We start from the raw sequence: 20,853 nt of genomic DNA on the forward strand, positions 1-20,853 counted from the left end.
GCTAGAGCTGCCACCTGCCGTCTGTGAGTGATTATTGCGCGTTATGTTGAACGTAGGTGGTGGTTACATTAATGTGACAGGACCGTGTATATTGCAATCATGACTTATCAAAATGATATATTATACAGGGTGTAAATTTTAAGTTGACATATCAGAATAACTCGAAAAATAAGCTTCACACGAAAAAATGTGTAGAATCCTAAGTTGATTATTTTCGAGGGGGACATCTGCTGGTGCTAAAATTAGCCCGCCACTCCAGCCCCCTGGGGGTGGGGCATGAGGCAACTTTAAAGTTTCAAATGGAAACCCCCATTTTTTATTGCAGAATCAGATTCTACATAAAAAACTACGTACATTTTCTCTTAAACATCTGTTTTGATTCTTGGTAGTTCGCGCTGTAATTCAAGAACATTCCTTCATCAGTTGAAGTTCAGATACAGTGTCGTACAGTTTGACTTTACAAGATCGACCATCCGTATTACGGGCAAATTACTTTCCGCCAGTTGATTTGAGCATTGATTAATGGAGTGTAACATTGACTGGACTGAAGACGTACAACAGCATTCCAAATATCACCGAGGCTAACAATAACCTGCATCTGGATATTAATGGTAAAAAAGACATTATGGAAATGGAACCTGGTGCGTACGGTATCGATGATTTAAATGAAGTCTTAAAACAGTCTGGAAAAAGGTATTGAGCTACATGCAAACACTGATTCACTTAAAAATGTAAATGCAGCGATTGATTTAAACCAGAACGGTTCAGTAGGGCGCCTTGTGAGTTTCACAAAAGGACAGGTTTTGAAGAAGGGTCCTGGCAAATTTTACAAGTCGGATCAGACTGCGGACACACTGCCACTCAGTACAATCCGAGTCGAGTGTAACACTGCAACGAACTCATATCTCAACGACTGATTATAATACTGTTTACGGATTCTCCCAACCCCCCTCCCCTCTCCGTCCTCTTCACCGTCCTTCCCGTGACGTAATCCAAGATGGCGGCCCGGCGAAAAAAATTTGCTCAGCTGTCGAGCTGCTGAACTAGGAGGATCTCACGACAGTAAGCTAATATAGAGTCCATAAGGCATTGTTTGAAAAATTTGTTTAAACAATATTGTTTATTTACTTCTGAAATCGTTACACATCTCGAAATTGACGTTTGTGTTTAGCCATTTATATGCACTTTTTTTATTCCGATAACGAAAGCAACCACATAATTACACTATCACAGATCGCGCTAAACATATCTGAAAAACTTCCTTGCACCCGCACCGCCCACCGTAGCCGTGCGCCGTTGAAGGTGCAGGGCTGCGCTAAGCACTCCCTGTCGTGCTGGGAAACACCTCAGCCTTCCGTCTCTCTGGTGAACTTTTCTTGCTTTGTGTCGTTGAACACGAACTGCTGCAGGAGTTATTAAATCTGATGTTCAAGCAATGTGTGGAATATTGCCACACATATATCTTGAAGATGTCACAAAACTCTGCAAATGCTGATGCTTCAGACGATGTGCCACAGAAAATATTAATTAAACAATTCGCTTCACAAACTGAATATATATCACAAAACTACTCGAAATACACTTGCACACAAAACACTGTGACAGCTGCCAATTCGTACATTATAGGTCCAGCTTTAATTATCTCGTTGTGTTTAGTTCGATCTATTACGTAGACCGAAGATAGCGCATTGTATTTCCGTGGACTGAGTAGATACCCTCCTCATTCTTCTTCAGCACTTTCGTAGTAAGAAGCACGGATCCTCGCATTCGAACTATATGCTGGACTGTATACATTTTCGTCCCTCTGCACGTGTAAACTGTCGGATGTGTAGAACTCTGAATTCTGGTAGACTCTGGCGTTAGTTAACTTGCAGTTGTCGAATACAGTGAAAGCATTTGCTATATTCCCTTTTCTATCAGTCTGAAACGTAAATATGATGAATCTTGGCGTCTCCAGCTGAGAGGACGTTTTAATAGCCCAAGTTTGTCTGCTTGCAGTCAGTAGCACTGGGTACTCGAAAAAACCTCCCAAGAGTGAAATGTTAGTGATAGATATGTACCGGCATTCAGAACTTTTAAAAGCTTCAAACGCTACTCATCTGATACAATGATGTGAGGCATTTTCCGTATTATCTTCCTGATTGTGATCATATTTTTCCCTTGAGTTCCTTGAATGTATGAGTTGCACTCCGTACCAGAATGAGTTCCTGTTTATCATTCATAATAACCTGCTTCATGTCCTCAAAGCAGCCCATAAGCAGTTTTAGAGGTACGCATTCAGTAAATCGACTGTACTCTTCAACTGTTCTATCCACGGGACCGTCTATGGAACCATCCTGCATTTTCGAAATAATTCAGATCCGTGGGTGATGCCGAGACATACGTTTTAAGGCTGATGTTATCCCGAAGATGTGTATATGGTCAGTCTCAGACCCATTGAGTTCATAGCATATCTCCTGAAACAGGAATGATAAAGGATCCCACTGTAGCGCTGCCGTCGGTTTTCTTGAATGATCCCTCCAAATATGCATCTGCTGGATGGTAATCCTAATTTCATCATTCTTGTTAAATGTGGTTGAAGCATAAGGTCTATGCTCGAAATATACCTGACGTCCAGTTCGCTCTTCATAATCTACTGGACTGGTTATATTGAGTGAGGACGTCACAGCGAGGTTTCAAGCCAACTGATTTAAGAAACTCGTGGTTCGCAAGTGGTATTACTTTGCAGTTTGCAGCGAAGTGGCATGCTGTGGATTGCGAGCACTGGTTTTATACCGTACGCCCATCGTGCCTTAGATGTAATAATACAATAATTTCCTCACCACTAAAGTCAACAGGTTGATTATTCTGGCCCACGATACACAACTCTAAATAGTCCAATGTCTGAACTGTCACTGGAAGGTGTATTGCAGGGGTGGGGATGTCAACAATCTTATACCCTGTTGCATCTGAGGGGAAGAATCCGTAAATAGAATGAATCAGACTGTCGGTGAGACAGGAGTTCGTTGCAAAGTTACACTCGAATCGGATTGTGCTGACAGGCAATATGTCCACTGTCTGATAAGACTTGTAAAATTTACAAGGATCGTTCTTCGAAATCTGCCCTTTTATGAAACCCAGTAGATGACCTATTGAACATTTCTGGTTAAAGTCAATCGCTGCATTCAAAGTCCTTATTTCAGATTTAAGTGTATTTATGTTTCCACGTAGCTCAGCACCTTCTCCAGACTGTTTTAAGACTTCGTTTAAATCGTCGATATCGTATGCATCAGGTTCTATTTCCTTAATGTATTTTTCACCATTGATTTCCAGGTGAAGTTTATTGTTTGTCTCTGCGATATTCGGAATGCTGTTGTAAATCTCCAGTCCAATCGGCACAATACTCCACTCCCCATTACTTAAATCAATATGTGGGAAATAATTCGCCCGTTCTTTTAAAGTCGGAGTATACGACACTGCATCTGAACCTCGACTGAGGGGTGGATGCTTAATGCTTCTTCGTTAACATTAGGAGGAACATAATGCATAAGTAGGTATTAATATCTTGGTAGCGAAGAAAATTCTAGAGCACACTTCTGTCGGTGAAGTTTCGTTGTAACTCTTCTTCTGGTTGCAAGTCTGCAAACGAGTCCATATATTACACGTTATTTACATTTTTCTTAACATACACCACCCAGGCGGTTCCTGGTCCCTCAGCAACATCTAAATTCACAATTCCGCGCTCTCCAGATTTCCGCATAGTCTTTGGTAACGTATCCCAGTCCAAGAGAACCATCGTAACGACCGGGAGAGAGGTGTGCTGACCACACGCCCCTCCTATCCGCATCCTTATCTAAGGATGACACGGCGGTCGGATGGTCCCGATGGGCCACTTGTGGCCTGAAGACGGAGAGTTTTTTTATATTTTATAACGTATCCCATTTAAACACACCAAGGAATCTTGCGCTGATTTTTTTCTGACAAACTTGAGCAGATCTGTATTTGTAAGCAGTCTGTCCTGCAGAATAGCTAACAGGCTTTTTTTGTTATTGTTTATGAAGAGACCTAGTCCTTTCCTGTATGGTTTCAGATTTAGTCCTTTTCCAATGGCTGCTGCTTCCATAATACGGTAAGGCCTTCTTGCTTCATCTGGCTGTTCCTGTGGTTTCTGTGTGTCCTTCACCCTTCACTGTTCTGACAATAGCCGCAGCGCCCCCAGCCAGTGAACCAACCGCTGAGAGGTCTGCGAGGGTAGGGATGAGGAAGGGAATGATTCCACCTGATGTCTTGGGCATCAGCAGAAGCCTGGGTGCTTTAAACAGTCCTTATGCTTCAGGTTACTATTGCTGCATACATTCCTGTCCGTATACAATTTTTTTAAACAGCCCTTCTTCTTCTTCGTCGTTGTCTTCTTCTTCTTCTTCTTCTTTTGTGCACGACGTGCAGAATTCATATGTTGCTTGAAGTTCATTACCGTTATTCCTTATTTAATTTTACCAAGCATGGTTTTATCAACTACAAATGCAGCGGCTCGCTGTCCTATGCCAATATCCATTCTCCTGCATATCACCTTAAGCTTATCAGCTAAAATTCTATCTGTGGTGTGATGTGCTGGGAGATCTTTACGTTTTACGTATACAATGTCGTGTTCCAAACATTTCTTGTCAAACAGGTTAATCCCCTTATCACCATGAGCCCAAAGTTTCTGAAGATTTGTACCAGGTCCACAGTAGTTATATCCCGGAATGTGCAATTCCACTGGCAGTTTGTCTAGAATACCACCGCCTCCTATAATGCGTCTTCTGTCACGCATGTTATGCTACTGTGCTGGTTGTGGTCTGTGCACCCCATTGTATAGCAAATCATCAGCGTCAATCCAGCTGTCTTGTGTCACGGGAAAACCAAGCCATTTAATTATAGCTCTGTTCCCTTGAAGTCTCATCATGTGCTATATGAGAAACACGTGTGATTCTGAGCTCTTCTCCATTTCCTCGGTGTAAAATCATCCCGAAATTTCAGTGACATCGCTATTCTTTAAGATTTAAGTTCCGCGATTTGTTCTCTGCACTTTGTAAACTGTCAATATCTCATTCGACTAGTTTGGGAGATATGACTTCTCAAATGCTGTCTTGTGTTTTGAGATACGTACCAAATCAACTACATTAAATTTCTGTTTACGTGGATCCAGCATTTTAATATGACAGTACACCGTATTCATGAGTCCATTATCATAAACGTCGATTGGTCTCATTTTTATTGTGCTATTTTTGATTCGATTATACCGTGCAGTTATTTCTGGGAGGATATCTATTCATCTGTATGGCCCGCGAAAATTAAAACGCATCCACATTTGACCTTTTATTGTTCTGTTCAGACGTTCCACGATACTCGCTTTCCAGTGGGTGAATGTCAAGTAATGCTGTATTCCATACCGTTGCATCACGGTCTTGAAATACCTGTGATGGGTTTGGAGGTTGTCCGGGTATCGATTCGTCCCTGTCTGCAACAAACGCTCAAACACATTCGTGACATATCTCCCATTTTTGTTTTAACAGGTAATGCCCAGGTAAATTTGGTGTATGTATCAATAACCATTAGAATATATTTGAATCCGTTATCCTCATGTGAATATTCTCTCTTACCTACAAGATCAGCCTGCTATAAGTCATCCAAGCCTTTACTCATAACATGCCTACGAGGGTTTATGTTTTGTGTGCTGATTCGCGCAGTTCTCGAACTACTGTCTCCATATTTTTCGATTATACCTCTCTCTCTAAGCTCTGAAATTATTGAGACAGCCGGGCGTTGTGACCGAGCGGTTCTAGGCGCTTCAGTCGGCAACCGCGCGTCTGCTACGGTCGCAAATTCGAATCCTGCCTCGGGCATGGATGTGTGTGATGGCTTTAGGTTAGTTAGGCTTAAGTAATTCTAATTCTAAGGGACTTATGACCTCAGATTATATACCTTTCGCTCAACCTTTACACTTAAGTCATGTACTTCCTTTTCAGTTCCATCCACTTTTACAGCTAAGTCGTCTACTTTCTTTCTCAGAAGGATGCGGGTGTACGTCTCCAGTTCCTTAACCCTAACATCTAATTCATTGATCAGTCTCAGAAGGGTCTGGGCATTTCTCTCTAGCTCTTTAACTTTATTTTCGAGAGGCTGAAATCTTCCATATATGTACAGACGCATTCTCTGTCTATGCACATTTACCCTCTGAGGCTGAGTGCCTGACATTCGTGCATACGTGTCCATGGTGTGATGTATACTGACATACTCATTACCTTTTTCATAGCTATATCTATAGAAACTCCTGAAATTTCCGTCTATACATACCATCATTCAGTATTCTTGACTTATGAATAACAAGAAGCCCATACTCTGTGTGATTGCAGCGATCTGCACATATCTTTACAAAATCATTGACTGGCATTTCAGGTCCTGCATGTGTCTGGTAAATGTGTTTTAGATTCAAATGGTCTTATCTGAAAGCTATAATGAAATTTACACTATCCCTCACCAACTGTTTTAGGATTCTGGAATATGTTTGACTCAAATAAAATACGTCAATACCCATATGACGACCACAACAGAAATATCGTAGTATTTTATCTCGGTTTTCCATAGCACCATCATCAAATACGAACACTGTGTTTGGCCCTACTTTTTCTGGTGCGGGAATTTGACTGTTTTCACAGAATGTCGTGCATGTTACACCATCAACACCCTTGCAGTATCTCTTGCAGTAGCTGGTACTCGGGTTGAAACAGCGTTTTTGAAAATACACATACATGCTCAAAGCGGAATCCATCTGGATGTGTTAGCAGTGACATAAAAACATTTGTCTTGCCTCAGTTGGATGGACCTACAATCATCGCTCTTATGTTATTTGGGGAGGAGTACACCATTCTTCTGCTTCTTCTTCTTCCAGTCTTCTTCTGCACCATCACAGGACAAATCACTTACGACAATGTCCTGATGCTTCACCCACCCAGCCTTGATTCCAACTATGTCAGGTTTTTGTGTGCAGTGAAAGTTTGTAATGCTAATAATAATAGTAATAATAATATATGTAGCCACTATAGCGCAATCATCTTACCGAGTAAGCTAGAATGGGAACACTTTACATTATATAATGAGGGGGTAGTTAAATAAGAAAAACAACAAAGATTTGCGATTATATCTATTTTATTTACATTTCAGCATGACACATAGGCTGCGTTACATCATCTACAACAAAAACGACTGATTGATTTTTTACAGTATTACCCGAATAGCTGCTTCTTGTATACAGTAAATTCAGCGAGTATTTCTCTCAAACTGATGGCAGTTCCTTTAGCTTCTACTTTTGACACTGTGTAGAGGCACTGTTCTAAATCGTCTGCATGCACACTATACGTATGGAGATAGTTCATCATGTCTTTATACACAGTTTGAACAAAATGGTTCAAATGGCTCTGAGCACTATGGAACTTAACACCTGAGGTCATCAGTCCCCTAGAACTTAGAACTACTTAAACCTGACTAACCTAAGGACATCACACACATCCATGCCCGAGGCACAGTCTGAACATGGCAGGCCATGGTTCAGTGTTTCCAGCACAAGTGATAGCACCGTTCATAGACCGAACAAGCTTGTAACGGTGGAGTTTTGCAGATAAATGGATCGGCCTCCATATCTCACCATGAGTGTCACACAATCGTACAGTGATATTTAGGAAGCGTCAGACCAGCACAGTAAATGTCCAGAGATGGAGAATACTCGGAGGACAACTGTTGGTTGATGTAGTGTTCTGCACGACACAGTTCATCCCATTCCAGGTCCATAAACCGCATTTGAACACTTCTCGATACATTCTCTAAAACAACGCGCTAGTCACTGTCCACTGGTGCTTCTATGCCAATATTTAAGAGCTTTGAACCACTAGCTGTTAAATTATAAGTTGAAGTGAAACCAGTGGAGAACTGGGAGAAATCGACAGCTTCTCATCCACCACATCAACACTCTATCCTTGCATTAACACCGGAATGTTCTGGAAAAGTGCATATGTTGGAGACCAGTAATGACGCACACCATGTGGTGTAGGCCCCCCAGCACAGTCCTTCTGAGAGTCTGGGACTTGCTGGGTGTCTAAATCAATAAGTAGGATGGATAATAGAAGCTCGTTGTCCTGCTCCAACCTGTTTGACAGGTGCGCTACAGGATCCCACGGTGTGCTATTGCTGCTGATCCTGGCAGTCCAGATTTTGCTGTAAGTCCCGACGAGCCGATGGTGGTTGCTGCTGGTCCAGACACCCCTCAGGCCGCTGAACAAAGAAGAAGAAACAATAAGAATCCACAGACAAAGACGTGGAGTTGAACAAAGAAAGGGAACTTGACAAAGAAGAGGAGGAGGAGGAGGAGGAACCACTAGATGTGGTAATAGTAGCAACGACGTGTAGTGAGTACTTACTTTTAAGCTTCTTCTGCAATGGAGAGGCAGATTCAGATCTCGACTGCTGGCGACGCTTCATGGTTCTTCTTCTTCTTCTTCCAGAGACTGACTGCGACTGGGACCTATGAGCTATTGCGCGCGCCTTACATCCCCTACATCACAATCACGTGACCAGAAATTAATTACTCAATCAGTTTATTGACTCCAGCGGTATTTCTGGATAGATTCTCAGTCAGGCATTTGCCTTGGAAGCAGTTCTCGTGTGCGTTGGTATTCCACAGGGGGAGGCTTGGGAGTTTACCACGTAAACACTGCTTTGTTTGCGGTTCAGTCCAACAGTAAACAATGGCGCATGCAGGCCCAGCAGTGGCACACGACAGGAAGAGGCCGCTTGAGAGAGAGAGAAAGAGAGAGAGAGAGAGAAAATGTTTCAACACGACTCTCTCGAGTATCAAATATCGAAGGGATGCCGCCATCTGGCGCATTTGTTCAGGGATTAGCGCGTCATCCGCTCTCTGTGCTGCACAACGCTGCTAGCGGTGTGATGACAACGGTCGTGGGGCCCAGAGCAGGCATAATGCAATCTCTTGGATACCAGCGCATAGCGTGAACCGGCACTGTGTGCGGAGCAACGGAGAGCTGACAGTGGACGGTGCGTGCTTCACGATCCAAAGATTTTTAACAGTTTAGTTACGTGTGATGACTTTTTTATGATGATATTCCTTGCGTGATCAGAATAAAAAAAGATCGATTTAATTACTTCTTTTCGATGTAGTTTAGAAGAACTACATCTTACCAAATAGCAGAGAATTATGAGCGAGAGACAAACCAACCCCTGAAAATTGATTTTTTTAATATAAATAAACGACATAGCCTCTGCCAATAATTCCATGAATTTCCGGTTAGGGGGTTGGGAGGCGAGGGTTAGGGGATTTACCAGAGGGGAAGGGTTAATTAATTATCAATTTAATCAATTAGTCAATCAAATTGATAAAGTGGGAGAGGACTATTCGAATAACTCAGGTCTGAAAGTGTACCTGTATCAGTGAGGGGAAGGTATGAGGGTTGGATGTTTCCAGAGGGGTTGGGTGGAGGAGGGCGAGGGGAATGGCTGAGGGGAGGTTTCTCAGAAGGACAGATTGTTCCCAGGGAGACATAATCCACTTAGCAAAACAACAGATTAAGGACCTGTCAATCAAAAGAGAACAATAGGTTTGCCTCTGAATGTATACATACCCCTGATGTAGGCAATCTCTACTAACTAAAAAGCCCTGATGTCCTTGTTCGCCGGCCGATGTGGCCAAGCGGTTCTAGGCGCTTCAGTCTGGAACCGCGCGGCCGCTACGGTCGCAGGTTCGAATCCTGCCTCGGGCATGGATGTGTGTGTTGTCCTTAGGTTAGTTAGGTTTAAGTAGTTCTAAGTTCTAGGGGACTGATGACCTAAGATGTTAAGTCCCATAGAGCTCAGAGCCATTTGAACCTTTTTTTTTTTTTTTTGTCCTTGTTCCCCCATTATTCTCACCTTCAGGCGGATGAATGTTGAGTAGCGATGTATTCCATACCGCTGCATCAGAGTATTGAAATACCTATTGTAAAACTCTCCGCTGTGATCGGTTTTCAGATTGTCTGGGCATCGATTCACCACTGTCTGCAACAAACGCTCAAACACATTCACGACACTGTCCCATTTTTTTAACAGATAATTCCCAGGAAAAATTGGAATATATATATCAATAATCATAAAAATATATTTTAATCGATCATTCTCATGTGAATGTTCCCTCATTCCTACAAGATCAGCATTCTATAAGTCATCCAAACCTTAAATCACAGGATACCTACAAGGGTGTTTTGCGTGCTGGTTTGTGTAGTTCTCGAACTACTGTCTCCATACTTATTCGATGGTACCTCTCTAAGCGCAAAGATTACTGAAACAACCTCATGCGAATGAGCTGTATTACCTGCAGTAGCTGATACCATGAGCAGACGTAGTCACAGGGGTCGTCATAATATGTATACTGAGGGATTCGATTGTTCACTGCTTTTGCTCAATGTCAATGCCACCACTACTGCTGCCATTGTTGTTTTCACCATCGAATATTGGTTTGATGATCGTTTTCTATTTACTGTTGCTCTGGCTTTTTGGATTTTATGTACGTTACTCAAAAGCAGTATTTCTCTATCATTAACTGAATAATGTATAGGTTTTTTCGTGGGTCTTAGGAAAACATGGTGCGTTAAACGAGGTCGGCTCTCAAATTGCCTATCACCAAGCTGTATTGTGACATCAGGCATAGTTGTAACCTGCGTACCCAGTAAGTACAGTGTTCCCCTGCTGACGCCGAATGTTCTATCTACACTCCTGGAAATGGAAAAAAGAACACATTGACACCGGTGTGTCAGACCCACCATACTTGCTCCGGACACTGCGAGAGGGCTGTACAAGCAATGATCACACGCACGGCACAGCGGACACACCAGGAACCGCGGTGTTGGCCGTCGAATGGCGCTAGCTGCGCAGCATTTGTGCACCGCCGCCGTCAGTGTCAGCCAGTTTGCCGTGGCATACGCAGCTCCATCGCAGTCTTTAACACTGGTAGCATGCCGCGACAGCGTGGACGTGAACCGTATGTGCAGTTGACGGACTTTGAGCGAGGGCGTATAGTGGGCATGCGGGAGGCCGGGTGGACGTACCGCCGAATTGCTCAACACGTGGGGCGTGAGGTCTCCACAGTACATCGATGTTGTCGCCAGTGGTCGGCGGAAGGTGCACGTGCCCGTCGACCAGGGACCGGACCGCAGCGACGCTCGGATGCACGCCAAGACCGTAGGATCCTACGCAGTGCCGTAGGGGACCGCACCGCCACTTCCCAGCAAATTAGGGACACTGTTGCTCCTGGGGTATCGGCGAGGACCATTCGCAACCGTCTCCATGAAGCTGGGCTACGGTCCCGCACACCGTTAGGCCGTCTTCCGCTCACGCCCCAACATCGTGCAGCCCGCCTCCAGTGGTGTCGCGACAGGCGTGAATGGAGGGACGAATGGAGACGTGTCGTCTTCAGCGATGAGAGTCGCTTCTGCCTTGGTGCCAATGATGGTCGTATGCGTGTTTGGCGCCGTGCAGGTGAGCGCCACAATCAGGACTGCATACGACCGAGGCACACAGGGCCAACACCCGGCATCATGGTGTGGGGAGCGATCTCCTACACTGGCCGTACACCACTGGTGATCGTCGAGGGACACTGAATAGTGCACGGTACATCCAAACCGTCATCGAACCCATCGTTCTACCATTCCTAGACCGGCAAGGGAACTTGCTGTTCCAACAGGACAATGCACGTCCGCATGTATCCCGTGCCACCCAACGTGCTCTAGAAGGTGTAAGTCAACTACCCTGGCCAGCAAGATCTCCGGATCTGTCCCCCATTGAGCATGTTTGGGACTGGATGAAGCGTCGTCTCACGCGGTATGCACGTCCAGCACGAACGCTGGTCCAACTGAGGCGCCAGGTGGAAATGGCATGGCAAGCCGTTCCGCAGGACTACATCTAGCATCTCTACGATCGTCTCCACGGGAGAATAGCAGCCTGCATTGCTGCGGAAGGTGGATATACACTGTACTAGTGCCGACATTGTGCATGCTCTGTTGCCTGTGTCTATGTGCCTGTGGTTCTGTCAGTGTGATCATGTGATGTATCTGACCCCAGGAATGTGTCAATAAAGTTTCCCCTTCCTGGGACAATGAATTCACGGTGTTCTTATTTCAATTTCCAGGAGTGTATCAGGCCAGGGACGTGATGGATAATGAAACTGTCAACGGTAACACCACCATTCTCGTGTGATTTTGTTTTTGTTGAGAGCTGCCTGAGAATTCAGTAACTGGCTTAAAGGTCTCTCTTAGTTTTTCTGTTGATCCATACGCCCAAACCTTAGCAACCATAATTTCTCTCGAACAGTTTTCTCCGCCTGAATCACTTTCTGCTCAGTTGATATCTCGATGTATATGAATCAGACTTCTCTGCAGCGTGATACGAGGTGCATTCAAGTTCTAAGGCCTCCAATTTTTTTTTTCTAATTAACTACTCACCCGAAATCGATGAAACTGGCGTTACTTCTCGACGTAATCGCCCTGCAGAAGTACACATTTTTCACAACGCTGACGCCATGATTCCATGGCAGCGGCGAAGGCTTCTTTAGGAGTCTGTTTTGACCACTGGAAAATCGCTGAGGCAATAGCAGCACGGCTGGTGAATGTGCGGCCACGGAGAGTGTCTTTCATTGTTGGAAAAAGCCAAAAGTTACTAGGAGCCAGGTCAGGTGAGTAGGGAGCATGAGGAATCACTTCAAAGTTGTTATCACGAAGAAACTGTTGCGTAACGTTAGTTCGATGTGCGGGTGCGTTGTCTTGGTGAAACAGCACACGCGCAGCCCTTCCCGGACGTTTTTGTTGCAGTGCAGGAAGGAATTTGTTCTTCAAAACATTTTCGTAGGATGCACCTGTTACCGTAGTGCCCTTTGGGACGCAATGGGTAAGGATTACGCCCTCGCTGTCCCAGAACATGGACACCATCATTTTTTCAGCACTGGCGGTTACCCGAAATTTTTTTGGTGGCGGTGAATCTGTGTGCTTCCATTGAGCTGACTGGCGCTTTCTTTCTGGATTGAAAAATGGCATCCACGTCTCATCCATTGTCACAACCGACGAAAAGAAAGTCCCATTCATGCTGTCGTTGCGCGTCAACATTGCTTGGCAACATGCCACACGGGCAGCCATGTGGTCATCTGTCAGCAATCGTGGCACCCACCTAGATGACACTTTTCGCATTTTCAGTACGTCATGCAGGACTGTGTGCACAGAACCCACAGAAATGCCAACTCTGGAGGCGATCTGTTCAACAATCATTCGGCGATCCCCCAAAACAATGCTCTCCAGTTTCTCGATCATGTCGTCAGACCGGCTTGTGCAAGCCCGAGGTTGTTTCGGTTTGTTGTCACACGATGTTCTGCCTTCATTAAACTGTCGCACCCACGAACGCACTTTCGACACATCCATAACTCCATCACCACATGTCTCCTTCAACTGTCGATGAATTTCAATTGGTTTCACACCACGCAAATTCAGAAAACGAATGATTGCACGCTGTTCAAGTAAGGAAAACGTCGCCATTTTAAGTATTTAAAACAGATCTCATTCTCGCCGCTGGCGGTAAACTTCCATCTGCCTTACGGTGCTGCCATCTCTGGGACGTATTGACAATGAACGCTGCCTCGTTTTAAAACAATGCGCATGTTTCTATCTCTTTCCAGTCCGGAGAAAAATATCGGAGGCCTTAGAACTTGAATGCACCTCGTACTTTATAGAGGGTGGTTCATTGATCGTGACCAGGCCAAATATCTCACGAAACGCGTCAAACGAAAAAACTACAAATAACGAAACATGTCTAGCTTGAAGGGGGAAACTATATGGCGCTATGGTTGACCCACTAGATGGCGCTGCCATAGGTCAAACGGATATCAACTGCGTTTTTTAAAATAGGAACCCCCATTTTTATTACATATTCGTGTAGTACATAAAGAAATATGAATGTTTTAGTTGGACCACTTTTTTCCCTTTGTGATAGGTGGCGCTGTAATAGTCACAAACATATGGCTCACAATTTTAGACGAACAGTTGGTAACAGGTAGGTTTTTAAAATTAAAATACAGAACGTAAGTACGTTTGAACATTTCATTTCGGTTGTTCCAGTGTGATACGTGTACCTTTGTGAACTTACCATTTCTGAGAATGCATGCTGTTACAGCGTGATTACCTGTAAATACCACATTAATGCAATAAATGCTCAAAATGATGTCCGTCAACCTCAATGCATTTGGCAATACGTGTAACGGCATTCCTCTCAACAGCGAGTAGTTCGCCTTCCGTAATGTTCGCACATGCATTGACAATGCGCTGACGCATGTTGTCAGGCGTTCTCGGTGGATCACGATAGCAAATATCCTTCAACGTTCCCCACCGAAAGAAATCCGGGGACGCCAGATCCGGTGAACGTGCGGGCCATGGTATGGTGCTTCGACGACCAATACCGCTTCAACCTCACGTGAGCTATGTGTCGGACATCCATCATGTTGGAAGTACATTGCCATTCTGTCATGCAGTGAAACATCTTGTAGTAACATCGGTAGAACATTACGTATGAAATCAGCATACATTGCACCATTTAGATAGCCATCGATAAAATGGGGGCCAATTATCCTTCCTCCCATAATGCCGCACCATACATTAACCCGCCAAGGTCGCTGATATTCCACTTGTCGCAGCCACTGTGGATTTTCCGTTGCCCAATAGTGCATATTATGCCGGTTTATGTTATCGCTGTTGGCGAATGACGCTTCGTCGCTAAATAGAACGCGTGCAAATAATCTCTTGTTCCCAGTGGCAGAACTGTACACGACGTTCAAAGTCGTCGCCATGCAATTCCTGGTGCATAGAAATATTGTACGGGTGCAATCGATGTTGATGTGGCATCCCCGATTGCCGCGCAATTTGTCTGCTACTGATGTGCGGATTAGCCGCGACAGCAGCTAAAACACCTATTTGGGCATCATTATTTGTTGCAGGTCGTGGTTGACGTTTCACATGTGGCTGAACACTTCCTGTTTCCTTAAATAACGTGACTATCCGGCGAACAGTCCGGACACTTGGATGATGTCGTCCAGGATACCGAGCAGCATACATAGCACACGGCCGTTGGGGATTTTGATCACAACACGATATCGACCTTTTCCGCAATTGTTAACGGTCCATTTTAACACGGGTAATGTATCACGAATACCGTCCGCACTGGCGGAATGTTACGTGATACCACGTACTTATACGTTTGTGACTATTACAGCGCCATCTATCACAAAGCGAAAAAAGTGGTCCAACTAAAACACTCATATTTATTTACGTACTACACGAATATTTAATAAAAATTGGGGGTTGCTATTTAAAAAAACGCAGTTGATATCCGTTTGAGCTATGGCAGCGCCATCTAGCGGGCCAACTATAGCTCCACCTGGTTTCCCCCTTCAAGCTACACGAGTTTCGTTCTTTGTAGTTTTTTCGTTTGATGTTTGACAATGACCGCTGGTGAGGAGGTGTTTGAGACAAAAATGATAATAAAATATATTAATAAATGTAATACTCCGGACTATAGTGAGAGAGATATGAAATAAAACACAACCACAGTTCGTGATTATATATGTAAAATATTTATTTAAATATCATACATCGCATATAGTATTTCAAACAAATCATCAGATCTTTCTTCATCTTGTTTGCACCTGTACAATATTCCCCAAATAAAGCTTATTGATAACAACAAATTCCGCGCATATCTCCTTCAAACCTCACAATACTCTGGTTTTTCACATATACGTTTAACCTGTTTCTCTTTCAGCTCTACGTTGATGTTTAAACAAAGGTACTGCTCTAGATGTACACTAAGCAAACGTGAAAGTTTACAACGTCATTGTATGCGAAGTCTGTGCTTGCCAACCACCGACTCAGTCTCTCCAATACGAGGCATAGCGCAGTGTCCACATTGTATAAGTTCATAACTGAGGCATGCTGCAGATAAACTCATTTGTCACCTGATTTCACTTATAGTGCAGAGTCATCATATACTGTTGTAATAGATAGTATCACACCAGTAAGGTGAATGTCTGGTGGGTTCGAGTTGGATAGTACTCTATGGTCATCTGCTGATTGCTGTAGAGCTCTGTGTGACATACACTCCTGGAAATGGAAAAAGGAACACATTGACACCGGTGTGTCAGACCCACCATACTTGCTCCGGACACTGCGAGAGGGCTGTACAAGCAATGATCACACGCACGGCACAGCGGACACACCAGGAACCGCGGTGTTGGCCGTCGAATGGCGCTAGCTGCGCAGCATTTGTGCACCGCCGCCGTCAGTGTCAGCCAGTTTGCCGTGGCATACGGAGCTCCATCGCAGTCTTTAACACTGGTAGCATGCCGCGACAGCGTGGACGTGAACCGTATGTGCAGTTGACGGACTTTGAGCGAGGGCGTACAGTGGGCATGCGGGAGGCCGGGTGGACGTACCGCCGAATTGCTCAACACGTGGGGCGTGAGGTCTCCACAGTACATCGATGTTGTCGCCAGTGGTCGGCGGAAGGTGCACGTGCCCGTCGACCTGGGACCGGACCACAGCGACGCACGGATGCACGCCAAGACCGTAGGATCCTACGCAGTGCCGTAGGGGACCGCACCGCCACTTCCCAGCAAATTAGGGACACTGTTGCTCCTGGGGTATCGGCGAGGACCATTCGCAACCGTCTACATGAAGCTGGGCTACGGTCCCGCACACCGTTAGGCCGTCTTCCGCTCACGCCCCAACATCGTGCAGCCCGCCTCCAGTGGTGTCGCGACAGGCGTGAATGGAGGGACGAATGGAGACGTGTCGTCTTCAGCGATGAGAGTCGCTTCTGCCTTGGTGCCAATGATGGTCGTACGCGTGTTTGGCGCCGTGCAGGTGAGCGCCACAATCAGGACTGCATACGACCGAGGCACACAGGGCCAACACCCGGCATCATGGTGTGGGGAGCGATCTCCTACACTGGCCGTACACCACTGGTGATCGTCGAGGGACACTGAATAGTGCACGGTACATCCAAACCGTCATCGAACCCATCGTTCTACCATTCCTAGACCGGCAAGGGAACTTGCTGTTCCAACAGGACAATGCACGTCCGCATGTATCCCGTGCCACCCAACGTGCTCTAGAAGGTGTAGGTCAACTACCCTGGCCAGCAAGATCTCCGGATCTGTCCCCCATTGAGCATGTTTGGGACTGGATGAAGCGTCGTCTCACGCGGTCTGCACGTCCAGCACGAACGCTGGTCCAACTGAGGCGCCAGGTGGAAATGGCATGGCAAGCCGTTCCACAGGACTACATCCAGCATCTCTACGATCGTCTCCATGGGAGAATAGCAGCCTGCATTGCTGCGAAAGGTGGATATACACTGTACTAGTGCCGACATTGTGCATGCTCTGTTGCCTGTGTCTATGTGCCTGTGGTTCTGTCAGTGTGATCATGTGATGTATCTGACCCCAGGAATGTGTCAATAAAGTTTCCCCTTCCTGGGACAATGAATTCACGGTGTTCTTATTTCAATTTCCAGGAGTGTATTTTGTCCCAGTCGCACTCAGAAATAGGCACTTCAACATCCTTCGATGCATTTTCATTTTCTGTCCTCACACACAAGCCCCACAAATGATGTGCTTCTATACCTACAGTTACTCATTTTGTTCCACTAGGAGTTAAACTGTATGTAAAACTGAAAAGTGTGGGCACACAAGGTACCTTCTTATCCACAACATCTGCACTCTGTCCCTGCGCTACAGCAGGGATGTTCTGCTGGGACGGGCCATTGTCGGCCACAACTGACCACCACCTTGTTGTTTAGTACCACCAGCAACACTCAAGGTACTGAGGAGAGACCAGATGTCCTCTACGTGCAAATCAATGTATGGAGCAGACAGTAACAGCTCCTTGTCCTGTGCTCCAGCTAGTGGACTATGTTCGAAACCTTCTTATCCATGGCATGCACTCTGCCCCTGCGCTAGCACAGAGATAGTTTGGCAGGATGGGTCGCATTTCAGTGACCAGTACTGACCTCCATCTTGCTGTTTGGAACCACCAAGCCCATTCGAGATATAGGGAACATACCGGGCATCCTCATCAACTGAATCAATGAATGAGACAGACAATAACAGCTCCTTGTCCTGCTCCAGCATGTTGGCCACGTGTGCTACAGGATCTCACATCATTGCTACAGGCCCAGAGGTCGGTGCAGATCTCAACAAGATGGCAGATGAGGTTTCCGCAGGTCCAGACGCAGCAGAAGTCGACATGTTGGTGCTCACCCCTGCAGGCCTCGAACAGGTCAAAGGCTACTGATGAACAAGGTGGAGGAAGTGTCACATACAGACAAAGACATGAAACATGAATAATAACGCTAACTGTAGAAAAGATGTAATTTATGATACTTACTTTTCCACTTCTTCCTGTTCTGCAGGGCTGTGCTCGATCTTGATTTCTGCTGCTGATGCTTCATAGTTCTTCTCCTGCCGCTACTGCCTGACTGAGTGAGACTGAGGCTACAGAGCTACTGAGCCCGCTTTATATCTCCTCTGATGGCATCACCAGATAGTGCGATTCTATTAGCCAAAACCTATCATGTGACCAGATTCAGCATTCCTACTGGTTCCCGTCATTTTTTTCTAGACCACCATCTTGGATACATCATGGGCGGGGAGGGGAGATGGGAACAGTGGAGGGCCAACAGCACCCTCTGGTGCGGTGTTGTGAAATAGGCCAGTTGGTCTCTGAGCATCAAGGTCAAGGTGAGCGCACCAAAATTTGATACACCCACCAATAAATTTGAATTTCCCACAATTTCTAGGGGCCGGGGAGGGGAGGGGGCTGTGAGTTCCCTGAGGGGGACCCACGTGCCATCTGGGGAAACCCCATGACGTCTTCAGGGGGAGGGGGTAATTAGTTCATCAATTAATTAATTTCCATAATTAATTTGATACCAATTTGATTTAAAATTGCACCCGAACCCGCTTCATCCCACTATATCTGGGGACCACCTTAATAAGATGTATTTCTGCAATAAACATATATTGGTAAGCTCAATTTCATACATGGGACAGTAAATCATAAATTTATCAGCCTACTGCTGTTAACAGAGCATCCAGTCTATCTTTATGTAAGCGTGATATTGTTTGTCACACATCGGAAACAGGTGATTTCAGACGTGTATTTCATTGCAGAACAGCTGATAAATGCTCGCAGCAAATCTATTTTGTGTGATCTCTGAAAATTCGGGAGGGTGGTGGGGTATAAGTCTGCAAGCTTTCGTGACTGGTGGCATTGAAGGAAAAAGCTTCTAGGTGACTAGCGTGCATAAGTTTCTACTTGTGTTTTTTCAATAAACTTGAAGCTTCGAATCCTCTGCTGGGATCTTCTGGTGTCCATAGAAGGCTGAACATTGGTTGAAATCCCTTCAGAAGGTTCTACGTATCGGGTTTGTTGAGGGAGATAAAAAGATGACTCACACAGAAGATTTTACTTTCATAGATAATGGGAATGCCGTAGTGCCGAAATATCGGAATATCCTATTCTAAAGGAACTGGTTTTGGAGAAATGAGTGACATACTGCAAAACTGCGACGTGGCAATACAAAGAAATGATAACACTGCAGCACCAGGACGAGAAAGGAGTACCAAAAATAAATGAAGTATCACAAAATCCAAGATGAAAGAATGCCCATTATATACACATACCGGAAGACAGGAATAGCGTTATAGAAAAAGAATTAATTCGTAGTCTGGTAGGTGAAAGATTCAGTCACTTGGAAAAGACAAAAGCCACGAAATTCTGCAAAGTTACAACCCCTGCACTCTTCCGAATTTTCAGAATCACGTTAAACAGTCTTTTGCCAGCATTCGTCAGTTGCTCAGCATGTTTTCGAATTGAGAAGAATCAGACAAAAGTGTAACGTAAGGACAGAACTGTGCAGTCCATCTGTGATCTCGACATCCTACCATCAGCACTTGTTTACTCACGTCAGTTTTCAGGACAAGTGGATAACAGAAATATAACTTTCGATGTTAATCGAGATATAACTTTCAGAGAGCAACTCGGTGAACAAAAGAGACACTGCCCCTACAATGAACCAACACAAAGGGGTCATCCACATGTGCAATCCATCTTGTCAACGAAGTACAAATCATAGTGTATACTACTTTCTTTATCCACAAATAAAGCCACCCCTGCGACTGGATTCTGTGAAGGGTGATTTGTAGCAAAAATCTTTACACGAGTTTATGCCTCATATTTGAAGATGGAAAGTCTGGATAATCGCTTGGAATAAGTTTGAAAATTTATGTAGCTATTGTCAAGCTTGCCACGACTATCATTGTTCAAATTTTGAAAGAAATGACGATTATCAGTTTATCACCAGCTGTCTCAAGTCATCGATGTGATGTCACACTTTTCATAGCCACGGATAAAGTAAGCGCAGTAATAAGAAATTTTTATTTAAAAGCGTAGACTGAGTTCCAGCGATAATGATCATAAAAAAATGGTTCAGATGGCTCTGAGCACTATGGGACTCAACTGCTGAGCTCATAAGTCCCCTAGAACTTAGAACTACTTAAACCTAACTAACTTAAGGACAACACACACATCCATGCCCGAGGCAGGATTCGAACCTGCGACCGTAGCGCTCGCGCGGTTCCAGACTGTAGCGCCTAGAAACGCTCGGCCACCAGCGGCCGACTAATGATTATAGGGGTCATGTATGGAGACTCTACACGAGCACTCAAAACAGCTTGTTAATTACAGGGGAAATAAAATTCAC

At 45.0% G+C, this 20,853-nt stretch overlaps 1 protein-coding gene across 1 annotated transcript in view; it reads right to left on the minus strand.

Annotated features, from left to right (window-relative positions):
- The window catches only part of LOC124805292, a 304,927-nt gene that overhangs the window by 268,457 nt on the left and 15,617 nt on the right, over nucleotides 1-20,853 (minus strand). The window lies entirely within an intron of this gene.

This window comes from Schistocerca piceifrons, chromosome 7, assembly GCF_021461385.2.
Source record: "Schistocerca piceifrons isolate TAMUIC-IGC-003096 chromosome 7, iqSchPice1.1, whole genome shotgun sequence".
In the NCBI taxonomy this organism is placed as follows: domain Eukaryota; kingdom Metazoa; phylum Arthropoda; class Insecta; order Orthoptera; family Acrididae; genus Schistocerca; species Schistocerca piceifrons.